General features: G+C 43.1%; 1 protein-coding gene across 1 annotated transcript in view; it reads left to right on the forward strand.

The window, feature by feature from the left end:
- Positions 1–13,363, forward strand: part of GPR39 (G protein-coupled receptor 39) — a 72,308-nt gene that overhangs the window by 16,378 nt on the left and 42,567 nt on the right. The window lies entirely within an intron of this gene.

Raw genomic sequence — 13,363 nt, forward strand, 5'->3', positions numbered from 1 at the left:
ATAGCAACTATCACTTCAGTATGAAAACTGAAAGAATTTGAGGTTTAATGACTAATCATAGACACCTCTGGACAAAATAAACTCAATGTGAGCACCGTAACAGAACAGAGAGTTTCAGTATTAGGTCTGTGTCCCACAGGAACACATGCATACCTCTCACTAATATTTGCAAGTTGTGTGCATGCACCTATGGAGGAACATAAACCACACTAAAACAAGCTGGGGAAAAATAAAAAATAATCTGTTCTGGAAGTTTCCCCACCAAAACACTTGAACCTCATCTAAGGAGAATTATGGGACAGAGAAAAGTTCTGCAGCTGGTGAACTTTATGGCAAAGTTGCTTTTCATCCTCAGATCAGTTGTAAAAAAAACAATTTAAAATAAATCTTCCACGTTCCGCAGATGTACAGTCAATTCATGAATAAAACGTAATTCTGCGAGTAACCTATTTATGGCTATAATACAAGTTTAAAAAAAACAGGACAACTGGATGCTGCTCATTTAAAGTCACCAGCTTATGCTGGAAGCAATGATATCGAGTCACCGATCGTGGCTTAGCAGAGGCAGTACTGATCTATCCAAACACAGGCACTTCAGTGACATATCTTGTAATTTCTCTCTTACGTGGTAGTATTTTGGAGCCCGATGTGAGACCAGGGGCTCATTGTATTATGCAATGTACAGATAAGAACAAAGAAAGCATCCCTGCCTATGAAAACGTATAAAATCTATGTACTTAAAGCCAGAAAGAATGGTGAAAAGGAAGCTGCACGTACAATTGATCTTCTCTAGCTTTTAACAATACAATTGTTGTATTAAATATTTTGAGACTAAATGAGAAATGTTTATTTACTGAAGAAATGTGGCCCAGCTGAGAAGTACAGATGATGTGCTACAACCGTGTAGCATATTCAGTTTTTGTTTTGCATTTTCTGCTGCTGCAGATGCAAGAACCTGTTTTAAAAACAATTATTTTTCTTCGGAGAGCTCACCATTATCAGGTGCTCTGACACGTATTGCATTTTTCAAGATATTCATCAGTAGATGAAAATAGGCTTTGTTTCCATGAAGAAACCTCCTTAATTTACAGTGAGGCTCTGAATTGCAGCCAGGTTGTATTTCTCTCATAGCAGTGTTTGAAAACCTCATCTCTCCCTGGGCTGCATTTGAACCCTCTTTGTTTTGCCCTCCTAGAAAACCTGCTTTCAACAATTCCTTTCTCTCCTTCTCATTTGAGCATGGAGATGTTGGGAGGGTTTTTTTTTTTTTTTTAATTCATTTTGAGCCAGGTCCGACGCAATGGCTTTATAGTGTCTCTGGTTTGTCCTTGATAGGCAGCTGTATTTCCAAATGGTCTGACTACAGCTCTCGTGGGTGTCTCTTTTGTCTGACATGGTTTGGGGTAACCCTGGGAGAAGCGTGCAGGCTTGTTTGTTCCTAGCCCTGGGCATGCAAACACGTTGGAGCATTAAATGTCCATGCTTTATGCATTTAGGATGGCAGGCTTCTCATAATGCGTAGGGGGTAGGCTTATAATTTCTAATAAATTTCCAGCTTGATGTGCGAAAGAATTATATGGAGTGTAGAAAAATTAAGAGAGCAGTGAAACCGTACAGTTTAATTCCGGCAGACATCACTCTGCAGGAACAGCCATTTGGGTGAGTGATGCGGGTGTCACCGTAACGCTCGCTGTGCAACCCAATATTTTGGACTTTTCAGAAGAGCAGCACATGATGGTAATAGTGCAGGTTTTCCAAGCCTGTAATATCAAGATGTGAAGAAATGAAGCTGAAACCTCTCCTTCCTTTCCCCTTCTTCCCTCCACCGCTATGCCTGCTGTAGGTCAATCAGCAACAAACAAACGTGCAGGAGAAAGGGAGAAGTGTGTAGTTTACTACCAGCACTTGATTTGAGACCGCATGTGAGTAATTAACCAGTTTTTTTGGAGACTGATCTTCCTTTTGCCCTACCAGCAATCCCTTTCTCCTCAGCCAGCTCAACAGCAGCCTGTGAAGAAATTGCTTTGAAGCCTTCTTTCCCTGAGTCTCTCTCCCGCTTTAATTCGGTAGTTTATATGTGGAAAATATGATTATATAGGCTGTGATTTGACAGAGGATGTTTTCCCCTTGAATGCCCGTAAGACCAGAAGTGATTGCGAAGTGACTACTGCTTTATGCTTCGAAGACAACTTCCTCTTTGTAGCTTATAAAATCCTATAAGCCAGGAATGTCTTATGTTCATAAAATCTATAGCTCCCTCTTGCATCCTAGCCGTAATAGGTTTTTTACGGCTCTTGTGCTCTTCCTCAAGCGGACAGGACAGTCGCCCAAAAACAAGCACCGAATCTGCATAGCCTGATTGAGGAAGAACTAATAATTGTCTTGTTCTGGAACCTGGCCTAGTAGGGCTTTTTAATTCTCTGCTTGGAGAAGGCAGTGGCAGCTTCATAAAGCCATATTACTTGCTAACTGTTACAGATGAAGATAATCTGAAACACAGGAACTATTAATAACGGAAAGCACTGGGCAGAAGAAGTTTTTCTATATGGGGAATTGCTCATCTGCAGCATACTGAGGATTTTATTCCTTCCATAAGTCAGGATTCTGACTTCACCCAAAAGCTTTTATGACTTTAAGCTTTTTTTTATTTATTTTTTTTTTCCTACTGTCCAGCTGCTTGTTCTTTTCTTTTGGGGAACTACTTAAAGCTTTTCTTTTTAAAACACCAGTTCCTGGCCTCAACACCTGATGCTTTGCCTACACCCTGGCCAGGGTTATTTATTATTTAACCTGCTTGCAATTAGGGTTCTCAAAATGAAACTAGTTAACCCCCTCAGAGAACAAACAGCAATTTCCTCAGTGCTCAGTTGTAGCAGGCTCTTTCCCTCCACTCTGTCCCTCAAATCAAAAGTAAATAGGTCTTAATTTCATTCCCCCAACCCCTGCCTTAAATTGTTCTGGCTCAACAGAGACTTTATTTTACAAGCTTTTGCATTTACACCTTTAGAAATAAACACGTTTACTGACAACAGCTTTGCTAAATTTGTAACCCTTGCACTCAGGGGCTTTGCCCTCGGGTCCTCTGTGGTTTTGCTGTGGAAAAATTGGACAAGGACTTCCAGTGGTGTAGCTATTTTACAACCTTCCCAGTCAGTATCTTTTGCTTTTCTTTTTAAAAAGCATCAGAAATTATTTCAATGACACACAAAGATCTGTGTTGCACAATAGCTGGAAAGAGGGTTTCCCTCTGTTTGTATTCATGACAGCTCCTACATATCCAACTATCAAAACCTATTATGAAGAGTCGTATTGTGGTGCAGATAGATTTGTATGCTTGTCATAATACAGATCTATAGGTAAACTTGTCAGTGATGAATCCACTGTCATATTGCTGTATTTCTTATGGAAAATACTCCTAGTGATGAATACCCAGTTGTATATCCTTACTGTGTATGTCTGTCTGAGTTAATTTGGTTGCTTGGTTTTAGGAAGAATGTATTAAATTATCTTTTTCTCTTTTTTTTTTTTTTTTTTTTTTTGAGTTTGGAGCAAATTTAGAAATACAATATTTAAACCAAAAGTAATTTACCGAGCTAGTTACTTTCTACATCCTTTTTTGAAATAAGGTATGCACGGTCCAACAAGCCTCTTTCTACAACTTGCAGTGAGGTTTTTCCTTCTCCCAAGTTAGATATGACTTGTCCAGCCCTTGTTAACAACTTACACTAGAATAACTTTTGACAGGTTGATGAAAAATCAGCCCTCCTTGATTCCTGTTTTGAAGCTAGGGATTGTTTGAGCTCTAGGGCTGTGTTTAAAACGTAAAAAAGAAGAATTCTCTGTGTGATTTTGTTAGAAAATCTTCCAATGAAAGGACTAATGTCCTCCTTCTCTCCAGTGTGTTAGTTCTCGTCCTACCCTCCCTCTTGTTTCTCCGTTCCCTGTTTTTAGCTGAACTGGGGGTGACAGTGGGGTGACCATGCAGTTATGAAACGTGGGGAAAAAAGATCACCCACTTGTTTCAGAACTGAAACTCAGTTTTGTTTGTATTTTTTTTCTTTTCCTCAACAATCGAAAATTTGTTGTAAACAAATCTCTTTTTTTTTCCCCATAAAAAAATAAAAGTTGTTAATCTCTTTAGCTTGGCTTTTAAGAATATGAAGGCCCTGATAGACCAAGATGATAAACCAAAAGGTATTGCCTTGATGATTTTGTCTGATCTGCAAAACCAAGAGTTGAAGCATCGCCAGTTCCTCCCACCCCACTGACAGCAAACTCATCTGGGGCAGGGGAAGTGGAAGAACTGAGGGCAGAGCTTGGTTTTGGTGGCTCTCCAGACTGTGTTGCATGCATGGTGTCACTTCCTAATTCCTTCTCATGCACACTGACATTACTTCTTGTGTGTGCAAGCCCAGAGGTGTGTGCATGCTGGGACCAGCAATTGCTGTTATCCTTGAGCTATGACTAATTCCCTTTGCAAACATAAAAATGTCATCAGTCATGGACTGAAAGACAAACTAGGTGGTGCCAAGAGGAAAAAGACAGCAGAGCTAAAAGACGCCCACCTAAGGTAGGGTCAGGGAGGGTGCTGGGAGTGATGCTGGGGTCAGCAGTGCAAGCAAAGCTTGGGACATGCACATGGGACAGCTCTGCCAGCACAGTCGGTCTCTGCATGTGGACAGGAGCCACCCAAAGGTGCCTTTGTGTGAGGTAAGAGGCAAAGGACAGCTGCTGGTCCCTTCCCATGGTGGAATCAGGAGCTGGATGGCATGACCTTTCCCCACAGTGATTTTCCAAGGCCTGGTTTTCCAGTCCATGCCTATTTGCTAGAAAGCCAGCTCGATGTATGGGCAGTGCACGGTGTTTGTACAGGCCGTGAGGTTCCTACTCAAAATGCTTTGGCAGCGCTGAGTTGGATAGCCTGCTGCTTGAGAGATTTCTCTGAGATCTCTGCATCTGTTTCTGGGTTCGTTCGTCTTCCCCAAACACTCTCTGCCTTTGCAGGCTCTGTCTTTGCTTCTGGTTTGGGTTGTGAGTGCATGCAAAAACATGCAAATTAGCTAATTTCCAAAACACAACGTGTGGTTTCCCTAATGGGGGGCTTGCACTGTGAGAAACAGGTATACATCCAGTCACAGGAGCCTTTCTGCTTCTATTTTACTGAGATTCTTAAGTGCTTTTTTTTCTTTTTTTTTTTTTCCTTCTTCTTTTTTTTTTTTTCCTTCCCAAATTGCCCTGCAGGTTAAACTGCTAGTCCTATTCCCTGTCGTTCAGCCCAAAATAGAGTACATACCACAGCAATAGCATTCAAGCTTTTAAAGGAGAATAACGATGAACCCAAATTAGGTCTGTGTCTGTGAAGGAGACAAAATAAAAGCACAAACTAGTTTAACTACTCCCCATTCAGATGTAATTCAGTTGTATTACACTAAGAAAAATAAATGCTGCTGGGATGTTATGAGACAATTAGTAAGATAATGGAAAATAGTTAATGCCCCTCATGCCTGTGGAAGGAAGCTCTCCCCACTGCTTGAGCAGTAGTCTTGAAAGGGTTTTCTGAATAGTATTTCCAAGCAAGAATGTCTTTTCCCTTTAGAAATTTAAGAAAATCCTGGCACAGTCTGAAATGGTTATTTGAAGTTTGGAAATGAAAAGAATTCACCTTGTTCCTGATCCTGCCCCAGGGCACAGGTCCAGGCACCTTGTGGATGCTCATGCTTGGGGAGGGAGTGACAGCAGCAGTTCTGTCTGTGCCCTGCTCCTCGCAGGCACATCGAAGTGTCTCATGGGCCTTCCTGGTAGCCATCCCAAACATTTCACAGATATCTCAGGCACTCAGAATGCATCCCAAGTATCTTCATTTGTTATATTCAAAGTGGAGGACTTCTTCCCCTTGCGCAGTGATGAAGTGAGAACAGCAAACTTCCCTGCTGCTTCTCAGCTAATCTTCCCAGTGCCCATCAGCCCTAAAAAATGTGCCCCAAAAGTCCCTTGGCTATGGGTCTGCAACCCGGCCCCTCATCCCTGCTCCTCTGTGGTACTGCTGGGTGACCTTGTTCAAGCCATATGGTCTTGCTGTGTCTCGGACACTTATGTGCCACAAGGATAATGGTTTCTGACCCCTTTCTGTTGCATGTTTTATTTACTAGAGTCCAATTATCCCGGCTGCTGTCACTGCATGAATTACCAGCTTCCAGCACCCATGGGCACAGCAGGGTGAACTTCAGCATGTGTGGCATTAACACAGGTTTCCTCAGTTCTCTTGTCTTGAAGTTTTTTCCTTGGGGTAAAGAGTTTCTGATGTTTTTTTCCTGGATGTTAGTCCCTCAGCTGCACAACTCCCATTAAAAGTCAACCTCTCCGTGCAACTTGATCAAAAACCAAAAATCCTGTTTAATGTGAGATTAGTTTAGGCTTTTGTACTTGGTTTCCTTGGGAAAATGGCAGTCTGAAAAAGAAAATCACCCTGAGAATGTCTAGCACTTTGGGTTTCACATAAATGTAATCCAATTACCCCAGTCTAGGCCATGCAGAACTATTTGGTCTGAGGTACACATCAATCTAGGGGAAGTACAATATACTGCGCTGAAAAGAAGGCAGATTGGGCATATTTCTTAATAGCATAACACAATGCAATTGCCAAAGGAAAGGCATATGCTTCTGTCCTGCATTAGTCAGTGTCTGAACTGAGTAATTCAGGGGGGAGAGGGAGTGAAGTCCTCGCAGGGAGGGATTTTAGAGGTATCTTCCCTGGAGGCCAGTTTTGTAAAGGCACACCATCTGGTGCATTCAAAATGCAAAAAGATTTGTTCTTCAGAAGTCTGCGCCAGGGATAAAAGTCCATCCCTGCCAGGGATGGCTTAGCAGTATCCAGAGAGAGGGATGAGTTTTATCACAAACAGCGAAACTCTCCTTTCCCTCCGCCCTTCACCTCCAATTCACACATCAAACGAACCGATCGCACTGCAGCTGCTGCTTTCTGTGCTGGAGGTTTCTCTGAGCTGAGCAACGAGCTCTTTCAGTGCTGTTTCTCCTTTGCTTCCAGGCACCTTCTTTTTTTTTTTTTTTTTCAGAGGGGTCGGAAGGGGGTTAAACATGAACGCTGACTGTATCCCAAGCAAAGCCTCTGCTGGGACTCGAACTGCTGCTCCTCTCCTGCCTGCCCTGTGTGGCAGTCAGAGGCCTCGTCTTTTAGGCCCGAGCTATAATGCTGGAGTCTCTGCGCAGAATTAAGCATTTATTTTACCCTGTACCTTGAAGGGTAGATTTCAAATTGCGTTTTAAAGGAACACTTGGATGTTTAGCTTGCCCCAGAGACACCGCGGGCTCTGGCAGTGCGAGCCCTCGATGCATCACTGCCACAACTGAAGTTCCCTGCAGAGGCTGGAGGCCTGCGGGAGGCGGCTGCTGGTTTGTGCTGCCTCCAGTTTGGGGCCTACCGTGTTGTGCTTAATGCTTACATCAGGTGGGCTCAGGCTATTCACAGAGTTAAGATTTTGCAACAAAAGATGGGAAAAACGCTAGGTGAGGAGACATCGCTGCATCGTGCCTGAACGCTGAGTGTGATCCGAGCCCTGTGGCATCGCTCATGGCTGCGAGGGGAGCTTCCCTCCGAAAGCTGGCCACAGACTGCTCTGCCACAGCCGGTGTCCTGGTAGCCCTGATCCTCACTGTTCACACCCACAGAGCTTCAGTCTTGTCTCTATTTTGTTAATTTGAACTTCTTAACTTGCAGCAATTGATGCACTAGTGAGATCTGACTGCTGTAAAATCTTTTTTTTTGCACGTGTCTTTTCTGGTATAAGCAGTTAGAAAAGAAAATGTAACCGTAATCAATTACTTAAAAACAAATTTTACACTGGCTTTTCTCATACTAGGAAAAAAATGTCTGTGTGAAGTAGAAGCCTGTATCACCTCATCTTCCACAGGTATTTCTGCAAGTAAGAAACTTGTAGAAAATAACTTCTGCTTCACTCCTTTTAATTGCTGCTGCTCTTCTTCCAGATTTGTGGATAGATTTTCATGTGTCTTTGGAGCCTCGTAGCCTTAATCTCATTCCAGGCTGTCCTCAATCTGGACACATAATGTGTAACACTGTGGACCTCAGAGGGCAATAACTCACTGAAATGTCAGACATCTTCCTGGCACCCTGTAAGTAAAGGATGCTCCAGTCCTGAGGAAGCAAGCTGGGTCCTGGTGGTGATGCTTTGCTTTGTGATCCCTTTGTCTGTTCCTTATTAATCTTTGAAATCTGTTTGATGCAATATTATTGAGTTCTAACAACTCCCACATGAAATCTTTGTCACTAATTTTGAGACATTTGTTCAATGAAGTGCTTACTTGGGTATTACTAAACCTGTGAGCATCAGCCACAGCTTCTGTCCTGCCCATCTTATTCCTGGCAATTGAAGGAGAAGAGGAATGCAAGAGAAAAATCTGTTTCCCTATTACAATAAATCACGTCATCAGGCAAATTCATGCAAAATAATTGTGTTATGGAGGAACAGTGCTAACAGAGCCCATGCATTTTCCTTTGTGTGGCTCTTCAAGGGCCAGCTATTAGAAACAAATCAAATTATTTAAACTGGGACTTTTTTTTTCTGGTAAGTCATGTTTTCTTACCTGCTCTGTCTGGCCTTTTCTTTTTCTTTTTTTCTTTTTTTTTTTTGGAGGATTTTTTTTTTTTTTTTTTTTGTGGATTGACAGAGCTCAAGAGAGCTGAGGAAAGCTTATTCAAATGTAATCTGTATGGGAAGGTTAAATACTGCTCTTTGCTTCACTCATGTATATGCTCCCTATGCTCCCCTCCATGCCTACCTCAAGCCTCAGAGCACCACATCAGTGGGGCCAAAGGACTGTACTCATTGTCAAACTTGGGAGAATGTATAAAAGCCCTCTGAAAACCTGTGGAAGGTGAAGTAAGAAGCAGTGTTATTCTTCATTCACCTGTTCCTTTTAAGCTCTTTCCTAATCATCCATGTGGTAAATATCTCTGACCCAGAAGAGCGAGCATTTTAGGTGGAAGCCACAGCAAAACAAAAAATGTGGCTTAATTTAAGTCTCCCTGAGGAAAAATGTGTTGGCCATTACAGCAAAATCCCAGAGCATCATTAAGTGCTGTAAATACCCTATTAATAAAACACAGTTATTTAGCCCTAATTTGCCACACTGCACAAAGGACGTGTGATTCAGAACTTTTTTCCCCTGTCATCTTGAGAAGGGGGGACCTTGCTGATTAATGGTGAGATAGTGAAGGAGAGAAGTGGTGAGAGAGGCTGTTGTTAGCATAAATTACCCTGAACTTTCCCTTTTAAAAGTCAGTACTGCTGCTCTTCCCCTTTCTCTTGCAGCATCTTTTCTCCCCAGCACTAACAAACCCTCCAGAGGCTCACGAGGGCTCAACCAGAAGCGTTGCTTTTTTCTGCTTTTTGCTGCTTTTTTCTCTTTATGTGCCTTGGCTCCTTTTGCACGATATGTGGGCCTTGAGTCATTGCAGCTGTGAGGGTCAAGTTTCCCTTTTGTCTCCAGGCATATCACACCTCTAGAAGTCACTGAACTGTTGTTGGCAATGAGCAGGAAAGGTGTGTGATGTTGACAGGAGTAAATGCCAAGGCTGTAATGATACAGCTTTCCCTCTGTCTCTTTCCTCCCTGGAAATGCTCAAGACAAGCAAGACATTTCAAGCATCTGTAATTGAAGGCATTAAGGTTTTCCTTGGCTCTGCTTAAATCGGTGGTCTCAAGCATACAGTCCGTTGCAATTATATATTGCTCCGTGCTTGGTTTTATGGATCTGCACACATAAACTGCTGGAGCTTTTTCAGGCATAAGTAAATCTGAAACGTACAGATCATTAGAGGAAGTATTGAACCATTTATTTGTAGAATAGACATAGATTAACTGGGAATGGATCAACGCGCTTTTATCGCATGGCATCAATAGTAAGATTGAAAATCTCTTTGGGATAAAACCAGAATTGTTGGCAGTTACAAGGAGATGAGCGACAGCTTGAGAGAGCACGCTGTGAGATGCTCTGCAGCTTGCGGCCTCTGAATGGAAATAAATATTTGTAAAGCAGACCACAGTCCTAGTTTAAGTGAAATTTAAGAAGTGAAAACAAACCCCTGAGGGGAAACAGAGGGAGACGAGGCTGGCACCGAGCCACACATTCTCCTGCCACCCACCTGGGCACTGGTGACTCTCCTGTACCTCAGCCTGGCTCTGTGGTGTGGGAAGGCGTCGCTCTTCCCTCCTTCCTCCGTGCTGCTGCTGCAGCGGGGATCGATTCGGCAGCAAGGTCCTATGGCCTGCGTTATTGAGCAGGTCGGACTAGGAGATTACGGTGGTTCATTCTGCCTTTCTAATCTAATAACCTGCTTTTATCCGGTTACCTTCTGGACTTTAATTTGAGATACTCTTCCGTCAGAGCAGAAGCAAATGATAGAAACCTTCAATGACAGCATGCCAGAGGAAATGCTACGAAAACAGAATTAATTGAAAATATATATTCCAAGAGTGAGATATGGACCCTTTTTCTAATAGACTTAGACTTGGATATTATTACTGAAATACTGGCAAATTCACACATCAATGTAAATTGTCTTGCTGCATCTGTCAACAGGCACCTAAAGCAGTAATAAAGGCAGAATAGCGCCTCATAAATATCCAATATCCTAATTATCAGAGCTTGACTTAACCAATGGCAGGATAATAAAAAGTGAGCTTTTTTTGATCTTTTGCCATGAAAAATGCATACTTTATTCTTTGAAGACTGACTGCAGTGTCACAACTTTTGTGGCAAATAGAGCATGAAGCATATTGTCAAAAATATGGTTAGGGAATATGAAGCCACTAAATATTTTATCTTCCTGGCAATGTACTAGGAGAAAAGTATAAACCTTAAATCTATCAGGTCCCTCCTCCCACCTCCCAAACTGTTTTAATAATATAGAAATTCAAGTTCCTGAGAGAGAAGCAATGCATCCATTTTCCACCGTGCCTTGATATAGTGAATATCATGAATTATGTAGTGTTTGCATTGGGGTTTAAAATGTCATCAGTGTATATCTCTAAGAATTGTTTAGCAGTTGTGTGTTATGAACTTTGTGTTTTTTTTTTTAACTGGTGAACCAAGATGCACTGGTTGGATGCAAACTTCTTCTGACGGGGCGCCTCAAGGGTGGTGGGAGACTAGGGGACAGGAGGGACACCAAGGAGGGACAGGAGGTCCTGTACGCTGTCAGAAAGCCTCATCCCTCCTGGCAGAGTGATTCCTCTGTGTGCTATCCCTCTCACAGAGCCTCTTCCACCTGCTTTGTCACCGAGTCCTGCTGCTGAGAGCCCGGCAGGACGTGCTGCCTGCCTGGGCACTGGCTGTGGGGCAGGTAAGCTGATGGCACAACACAGGCCCGCAGTGCTCCTCCTGGGGTTTGGCATGGGGCCTGCCTGTGCTCCAAGTTGAATTTCAGCTGAGAAGTTACATCCATGGCACAAACAAGCCACGTTCCTCTCTGTAACTTGCATCCCGCAAAAATTAAGTGTGGCTAAGCTAACCTTCCTCCTCTCTCATCATCCTCTTGTGAGAATCAAACACCTACACTGTATTACCACTGTCAGTTTTGGGGCACGGTGGAAAATTTTTATTTTAGAGACCCTGTCTTTGATTGCCAACATGGCCTTCGACTTCTCTGGAACAAGGAGATGATCTGCTCTGCCTCGTTCCTCATTAGTAACATTGTCTTATCTTGGGCTGACACATGATTTTGTCATTAATGAGTATTTGTCTCCAGGTGCTGGTAGGGAGGGGGTAGGCACCGTGACACCAGTGGAAGCAGCAGTCCTCCGGCTTTCTGCTCAAAGACCCCTCCAGCAAAACAGCTGGGCAAATAGAATTATGCTTTGAAGGGAGAAGTGTGCAGAGAAGCAGTGGGATCCATCCCATTTTTCTCCTCCCTGTGGCCATTTCTGCAGTTGGGAACACATGGCTTGCTCCGTGAATTGGTAAAAAGCAGTACTAAAAGCATGAAGTTCATACCAAGCACCTGGATAGATGCTGTAGTTCACATTTTAATTTATTAAATCAGAGCAGCTTTTCCCAGTGTACGAGGACGTATGACCTTTGTGGCAAAGATATATAGGGGCCCTGACTGACTGCTGACATTCACCTGACCCTCATGAAAAAGGTACGTGGATGCAGAAAGTTCGTGCCTCATAGAAGAGGAGAGTTCAGTGGAAAGGGACTTTCAAAGATCCTGGAGTCCATCTGCCTGACCACGTCAGGGCTAACCAGAACCTAAAGCATGTTGCTGAGGGCATTGCCCTAATGTCTCCTGACCACTGACAGACACGGGGCATCAACCACCTCGCTAGGAAGCCTGGGCCAGAGTTTGCCCACCCTCATGGTAAAGAAATTTCTCCTGATGTCCAACCTGAACCTAGTCTGCTGCTCATCACTATGTGAAGTAAAAGGAAAAGAGCATGTGTGTGCAGGGTGGGGTGACGTGAGGACTTTGGTTACGCAGCCAAATAACCCAGGTTTCAGCTGTCCGAGAGGTTGGCTTTTCTGTTATATCACTGATGCGGGGCCAAATGATTTCAAAGTGAGAAATCAATTCCTGCTTTGTAAGTAGGAATAGATTATATAGAGATTTAAATGCTGCCTTTTTTCTCCTTGGATTCCTTGAAAGCACCGAGTGGTGGTTTCCCATCGGGGAGCTGACTCGCACCCCCACTGCCAGCTGGATGGAGATGCTGGCATTTGTGCTCAGTGCCAGGATCCCACACATCAAATAATTTGTTGAGGCACACGTTTGGTACAGGTCTTGGGGAACTCTGCTCTTCTGGTGTAGGAATTTCACCTCTCTGTACCGTGGCACTGGCATAAAAATGCTGCATTCACTACATGCCACAGTATTTGAGATAAAAAGGACTGTGAGCGTGTAGTAATGTTTTGACAACAGTGCTTTTTGGGAAGCTTTATAACAGGGACTGTTGCTTTTTCGGTGACAAAAGCTTACAGATGAATGTGCATAAAGCAGAGGACTCCAATTTTTCACAACCTGGGAGAAAAAAAAAAAGCTCTTTTCCGTGACACACCGCTCATGCTACAAGTGTGCTTGCCTCTCTATTTTAAAGCATGAGAATGCTTAACAGCCAGGACGGCGCTGAGTACATCCTTTAGAAAGGATAGTCTATCATCTCGTCTCTGGCTTTACATTCCCTGTTGAACAAATCTGCCAACATGACACTGGATACTGATGAGCAATTTGTATGGTTATAAAAATATTGGCAGAACTCCATTGTTTTGCTACTTAATTCTTAATTTACATTTTTAATGTGCTGTGTCCTCATTCATATTACAGGTT

Source organism: Anas platyrhynchos, chromosome 7 (assembly GCF_047663525.1).
Source record: "Anas platyrhynchos isolate ZD024472 breed Pekin duck chromosome 7, IASCAAS_PekinDuck_T2T, whole genome shotgun sequence".
In the NCBI taxonomy this organism is placed as follows: domain Eukaryota; kingdom Metazoa; phylum Chordata; class Aves; order Anseriformes; family Anatidae; genus Anas; species Anas platyrhynchos.